Source organism: Balaenoptera physalus (genome assembly GCF_965194825.1).
Source record: "Balaenoptera physalus genome assembly, chromosome: 11".
NCBI lineage: Eukaryota > Metazoa > Chordata > Mammalia > Artiodactyla > Balaenopteridae > Balaenoptera > Balaenoptera physalus.
The window spans coordinates 99,536,052-99,543,710 of NC_138896.1; the positions used below are offsets into that span (position 1 = coordinate 99,536,052).

Here is a 7,659-nt window from a genome sequence, read left to right on the forward strand (position 1 = left end):
TATTTGTATAATTACTTGATCTACAAAAGTGAGAAAAAAATGAATGTATTCCTGTTTTTGAAGAGAATAATTTTTTTTTCTCTAGGGAGAGGTACAGTGTCTATATTTTGGAGCCTTCCTGAAGGTGGGAAATTGTAAATATTTTTATCTATGAGTCAATGTTAAGTAGTTGTTTTAAAATACTTAATAAAATAATTCTTTTCCTGTGGAAGAGAAAGATGGTCTCCTGCATTTTTAAAAGAACTCTCAAGGGTGTGATGTGGCCTTCTCCTTCTGCCCTCCCCTCTTGGCTGAAGGCAACAACTAGTTAATCTTCGTGTGATTTCATTCAGCTTTTCCCATGCCTATATTCAGACAGAATAAGCTTAGTCAATTTCATAGGTAAATATTTGTTCAATTGTTTTCTTAGACTAACCTTTGCCAGAGGTTCACTATCAGCCTGTGCCTCTATACAGAGTTAAGCAAAAAGCCTATTTTTTCCCCCAGTCTGCTTTTGTCATGCTCCTTAAAACCTGACAGAAAATCAAAGTACGAAATCGTGGGCCTCAGTGTCTGGGGAGCGTGCTGGAGGGGGCAGCACACTGAGAGAAGATTTAATTGATTATGATGCAGTAATAATTGCTGCTGGGGATAGCACCTCTACCAAGGCGCTGTAACTTTTTCGAGTCTAGCACGGTCTAATGGGTTTGCCATATCCTGTCCAATTGCCTCTAAAAGCAACATTCCATGATTAGTTTCTACATCCTTCCTGGACTTCCTCTCATTGGGTGTGTTTGTGCGTGAATGAATATTGGTGTTCCTTAGTCAAGCACTCTTATGAAAAAAAAAAAAAAAATTCCATGGGAAAAGAAGTGGGAAATGACCCGGTCGAGTGAGCGTTTCTGCCTGTCCCCTTCTCCCCCTCAGAGGTGTCCTGATGTTTCCTGATGGCCAGCGCCTGGCTCGCCAGGCTCCAGATCCCAAAGCACCTTCCAGAACCCTCTGGCCGTCTGGAGCCCATGCAGGGAAACTGCCCCCAGGGAGTTCTCAGCCCGGCAGAGACACCACGTGCCCTTCGTGTCTGTTTGCTTCAAATGTCACCTTCCCTCTCTGCTGATGAGCCAGCAGGCGAGAGTGAGCGTTGCCTGGCTTGTGTGAGGTGCCCGCAGGCAGCCTGGTGTCATGGGAGGAGCCCTGGACCAGGAGTCAGGAGATGAGCTGGTGGTCTTATCAATGAACTGGTAGTCTGGCATCGGCCCCTCCACACCTGTTTGTGGTTCAATAAAAAAGGATTCTGAGCCCCCCTCACATGTCCTACAGCAGGCACACAGCAATCGGTAAAGGCCCTCTTCCTCCCAGCAGCTTAGGGCCTGGCCCTCAGGGTCTCCTGCCTGTTTAGCTCCTGAATTCCTCCATGAATTGCTAAGCTTTTCTGGCTAGACATTATGGGTAAAAAACCTAAACAAATCAAGTGTATCCTGGGGATGGAGCACGGGGTTGAAATCAAGGCCAGGCTCTTTTGGCCTGCCCCCCTCTCCTCCCTGGGCCGTGACTCAAGGAGTAGGTGCGGAGACAGAGGGAAGTGGTGCCGCACCCTGAACTAAAAAGGCTTTGGGGGTTCCACACAGCCTCAACCCAGAGTCCCACGACTACAGCCTATGGAGCACACCTGAGAGCAGCAGCCCTCCCTCTGCCTCCTTTTCTGCTTCCAGTTTGCCCTTGACCTTCTTTCTAGGTCGGTTCCAGCAGGTTCCCAGTGGTTCGGAGGGAGATGCGGAGGAGAGGTTCGCACCCCAGTCTTTGGCCCCTTGGGGACAAAGAGGACCTCTGTTAACCGAGGGGTGTGTGTGAGTGGGAGGGGGTGAAGCGCTGGCTTTGGGCCCGAGGAGAGGTGGCCAGAGGCAGGGGGAGCGGACACTTGCGATCCAGCCGCCTTCAGACAGGGCGTGAGCCTCCGGGCCGGCCGGGATGGTCTCACCCAGCGCTGACCTGCCTCGCCTGTTGACACAACGTCACGTTTCCGACTGCAGCCCTTTCATGTGCGGCCCGCGGCTAAATGCGGCTGCCGGTTCCTGGAAGCAGACGTGCCTGGCACCGCGTCAGCAGAAACCTGATCCCCGGGGAAGCTTGGCACGGTCGCGGGCTCGCTCGGCCCCCAGAATAGGGCCTGGCAGCGGGCGCCGGGCAGCCCCCCTTCGCGCCCCGCGGGAGGGAATCCGAGCGCTCTGCCGGGGTTGGGGGGTGGGGGAGGGAAGGCTTGCTTGGGGTGGCGGGGGTGGAGCTGGATTTAGGCAGGGCATTGGAAAAAGAGCCTAATTAACTAGAAGCCAGAAGCTTCCCACGGGTCATGGCTCATTAATGAAGCCTAACAACCTAGAAGGACCATTATGGGTACTATTATAATTTACATTTTGGAGATAGATAAAGGCGTGCTCAGAGAGGGGAGTTAACTGGCCCAAGGTCACACAGCTTCTGAGTCACTAAACCATTAGTGGAATGGTGAATATGTTGGTTTCTGCCTCTTCTTAATGGGATCCAAGGGGAAGGCTTTCAGAATCTGGTTGTGCATAGTAGTAGTAATACCAATACTACTATTACTAGCAGCAGTTTGTAGCACTTATTATTTGCCAGGCACTCTTCAAAGCACTCCATATACAAAAACTTAATTTTCACAGCAACTCCATGAGGTAGGTTTAATTATTATTCTCCTTATATGGTTAACAAAATGTAGGCAAGGAGTGGCTAAGTAACTTGCCTAAAGTCACACAGCTCCAGTGGTGAATTGGAATTTAAACTTTGGCAATTTGGCTCCAGAGTCTATGCGCTTAACTACAAAACCCCATTGCCCTTCCTGTTAAATAACAGTAATGGTAATAATAATAATAGTAAAAGTATAATAATTGCCTCAGTTACTACCATATTTTGAGTACTCTCCCTATGCCAGGCACTATATTAAGCAGTTTATGTGAATTATCTCTACATCCTATAGCAACTGTGAAGGGTAGGTATTTAATGAGATGTGAAAAAACTGGAGCTCAGAGAGGAGAAATCTGAGCCTCATCAGAGGTTACACATCATGTGAAGGACAGAGCTAGGCCCTTTCTCTGGTATAGAACTGCTTCTAAACTGAGCGGCTGTGACATTGGGCTTGGGCATGCATTATCTTATTTAATCCTCAAAATAGCCCCATGGAATAGGTACTATGATCCCCAGTGGGCGGAGGAGATAACTGAAGCTCAGGGTAAAGTTATTCGCCTGACTCTTTATTTGCTTCCTGACAAATGTCCCCACATACCATCCTGCAGCCAAAAATGGGCCCATTCTCTAATTAAAGAACTAACCCTGCCGGACTACTGGGGCTTGGGGCGGACTGGGCACTTACGTTGACTACGCTGAGAACCAGAATCTGGGTTTGAGGAAATTCTATGTCAAATTTTCTGGGGTGGGAGGAGGGGCCACTCCTTCCCTCACATCTCTCTTAAGGTTAGGAGAGGGGCAGGTAGAGGGGCCTGGGACAGTAGTTACCTATGGACCACTTGGGACGAGGCACTTCCGCTGGATGGAGGGAGGGAGGCTGAGACCGAATTCCCAGCTCTCTTGCTGGAATGGAGGCTGGAAGACTTGGAGGCCAGGCCACTGCAGCTGCTTCCGGTCCCTTGCAGGTCCCTGCAGCCCACGCACACCCTGGCCCACCTCTGCAGCCCTTGGTCAGCTCCCCAGTACATGGCTGGTGAGCGGTAAGCAAGAGGTCTCTTCTCTGTGTGTGTTGGGGGGGTCAGAATCTCAGGCTGGAGCTTGCCGGGCTGCCAGGTTTCTCCTCAGGCCTCTGGAGCCCCTTCAAGGCTCCAAGAGACAGACCGTGCTGAGTTCCCAAGTGGTTGCATATAAAGACTCTGTGTTAACGGGACCGGCATGTTCCCCAGAGACCCAGAACTCCCCAGCGTGCCACGTGGCATGGAGGGAGGGAAGGCTCTGGGCTTCTCACCCCCTCTTTAGCTGGAGCAGCTTCCTGTTTCTCTGTCCTAAATATCGTAAAGGTTTGTTTGAGCAAGAGTTCCATTGCTAAAAAAACATCTCAGAATGTTTGGAAGGCACCAAACTACAGCCCCTTCCTCAGGCACAGCCTTCACCTCACCCACCTCTTTCTCCAGGTTCCAGAGGGAGGCTGAGGCCACTCAAAGCCAAATCCCCCCTTCGGCAACACCCCCCCTATTTATCCCAAGCCATCTGTCTGGCCCGACTGCCACAGCAGAACATGAGCTGGGTGAAGCCTCTCCCATTGGCTATGCAAGCCACCGACACGCTGGGCCATCCAGTCTTGTGATGTGGCTGGATGGGGGCCCAGAAGGTTTCTTCCGCTATACACGGGGCCCTCAGGGAATGAGTCACCAGCCTGCTAGGTAGGTGGGGGTTGGCCTCCAGCTGTGGCCAAAGTGATGGGGACAGCCAGCCTCAGCTACTCCTAAGAGCCCTGTGCTTCCACCCCGCACCTACCTGTAAGAGGCTGAAAGGGAAGACACCTGTGCTTATTTATTTGTTTGAAGCGCAAATACGGTTTTTTTTGAAACCATATTATGGATGGTATATGGAGGTAGGCATCATGCAAGGATCTCTGGGGAATTCAGGTGCGGGGGGGAGGGGGGTGGAAAAGGAGGGAAAACTACTACTTCTCCCAGGGGGGCGGGGGGGAGGGGAGATGTGTGTTTCTTAAAGTTTTTAATAAAATGTCTAATATTTTTGTACCTTTTGTTTTTTTTACTATGGAGAATTTAAGACATATAAGAACGTAGACAGAAACAACAGAAAGAAAAATGACCCAATTTTAAAATAGGCAGAGGACTTGAACAGACATTTCTCCAAAGAAGATGTACAAATGGCCAAGGAGCACATGAGAAGATGCTCAACATCATTAGTCATCAGGGAAATGCAAATCCAAACCACAATGAGATGCCACTTCACACCCACTAGGATGGCTACAATAAAGAAAAAACATGTTGACGAGGATGTGGAGAAATTGGAACCTTCCTACATTGCCAGTGGGAATGTAAGATGGTTCGGCTGCTGGGGAGGACGGTTGAGTGACGTGTCAAAAAGTTAAACATAGAATGACCATATAACTGCAATTGTGCTCCTAGGTATACACTCCAAAAAACTGAAAACAGGTACTCTGACAAAGGACATGTACAAGCACGCTCCTAACAGCACTATTCACAATAGCCCAGAAGTGGAAACAGCCCAAACGTACGTCAACGGATGAACGGATAAACATGATGTGGTATATACACGCAAAGGACTAAAAAGAAATGCAGTACTACATGCTCTACACTACAACATGTATATGTAGAATGACACAAACTACAGCATGGATGAACCTCAAAAACTTTATGCTCAGTAAAAGAAGCCATACACAAAAAGTCACAAATACTATGAGTCCATTTATATGAAATATCAAGAATAGATAAGTCCACAATAGATAAGTGGCAGAACACAGACAGATGGTTGCCAGGAGCTGGAAGGAGGGAGAAATGGGGGGGGCGGGAATTGCTTAATGATACAGGGTTTTAATTTGAAGTGATGGAAATGTTTTGGAACTAGACAGAGGTGGTAGTTGCACAACACTGTGAATGTACTAAATGCCACTGAATTGTTCACTTTAAAGTGCTTGATTTTACGTGAATTTCACCTCAATAAATTACTTTTTTAAGCAGACAGAAGAGCATAATGAATCCTCCATGTATCAGCTTTTCAGCTTTAACAGTCATCAATTCATGTCCAATCACTTTCATCTGTAATATATATCCTATTCTGTTTCCTCCATTCAAATATTATTTTGAAGCAAATCGGGACATTATATAATTTCATTTGTAAATATTTCACTATCTCTCAAAAATAAGTATTCTATAAAAAAATTACTACAATAGCATTATCATACCTAAAGATAATTTAACAATACCAGAAGGGAAATTTTAAGAGCTAGAATTTTCTGAATAGAAGCACAGCATAGTTTCAGAATCTAAAAGCACAAAAAGTGATCAGTGAAAAAACTGTTCTCCTGTCTTGATTCATTCTCTTTAATCTTGATCCCTCTGGCCCAGCCAAAATCACCGTAAGTAGGCAGGTAGGTACTGTTTTAACTTATCTTAGAGCTTACCAGTGTTTATACATGCAACTACAAATGAGGGCTATCATTTGCCTCCTTTTTTCATACAAAAATAGCATGCTATTTACATCATTATGCACACATTTTTTAAATTGAAGTGTAGTTGATTTATAATATTATATTAGTTTCAGGTGTACAGCAGAGTTATTCAGTATTTTTGCAGATTATACTCCATTGTAAGTTATTATAGGATAATAGCTATAATTCCCTGTGCTATACAAAATATCCTTGTTGCTTGTATCTATTTTATGCATAGTAGTTTGTATCTGATAGTCCCATACCTTTAATTTGTCTCGCCCTGCCCTTTTTTTTTTTTTAACATCTTTATTGGAGTATAATTGCTTTACATTGTTGTGTTAGTTGCTGCTGTATAATAATGTGAATCAGCTATACGTATACATATATCCCCATACCTCCTCCCTCTTCTGTCTCCCTCCCACCACTCTAGGTGGTCACAAAGCACCTAGCTGATATGTATGTCAATGTCACTCTCTCACTTCCTCTCAGCTTACCCTTCCCCTCCCCATGTCCTCAAGTCCATTCTCTACGTCTGCGTCTTTATTCCTGTCCTGCCCCTAGGTTCTTCAGAACCTTTTTTTTTTTTTTTTTTAGATTCCATATATATGTATTAGCCTACGGTATTTGTTTTTCTCTTTCTGACCTACTTCATTCTGTATGACAGACTCTAGGTCCGTCCACCTCACTACAAATGACTCAATTTCATTTCTTTTTATGGCTGAGTAATATTCCATTGTATATATGTGCCACATCTTCTTTATCCATTCATCTGTTGATGGACACTTAGGTTGCTTCCATGTCCTGGCTATTGTAAATAGCCTGCACTTATTTTTAACTTACTATATCTTGGGGAGCTATTCCCATGAATACATAGAAAGGCTTGGAATTCTTTTTACAACTGCATATGATTTCACTGTATAGATATACTGTCATTTACTTATCAGTTCCTTATTATGGACATTTGGGTTATTTCTGACCCTTCACTATTACCAACAGGGCTGCAATGACTAATTGTAACATACGGATGTCACTTTGTATGTGTATAATGATATTTATGGGGTAAACTCCCAGAAGTGGGACTGCTGGGTCACAGCATGAGCATCTGTCATTCTGATGGGTATCACCAAAGCTGTCCTCCATGGGGCTGTGACAGTTCACATCCCTTTAGCCTCCCAGGAGGCTTACTGCTCTGGGAGAAAATTTGCAAGGGACGCCAGAAGCCTTGGCACAGGTACATCCTGAGATGAGGTGATTCCACTTCCAGGAGTTATCAGAGGGAGGGATTCATCAGGTTTTCAAACATTAAGCTACAAAGATGGACATCTCTGTGTCATTCACAGTTAAAAAAAAAACTTGAAAATCAGAAAAGTGGCCTACAGGACACTGGTTGAATAATTCATGGTATGTATGAAGGTTGGAATGCTAAATAGTCATGAAAAAGTACAAATGAGAAGGTAAATTTATAATTGTTAAGGGGAGAAAAGTAGGTCACAAAACAGTGC

General features: G+C 45.6%; 1 long non-coding RNA gene across 1 annotated transcript; it reads left to right on the forward strand.

The window, feature by feature from the left end:
* Nucleotides 1–4,393: 4,393 nt before the first annotated feature.
* On the forward strand, nt 4,394–6,850 carry LOC309637569. Its single transcript, XR_014250666.1, has 2 exons — nt 4,394–4,570; nt 4,746–6,850. It is a non-coding gene; the product is annotated as an uncharacterized lncRNA (long non-coding RNA).
* Nucleotides 6,851–7,659: the final 809 nt, after the last annotated feature.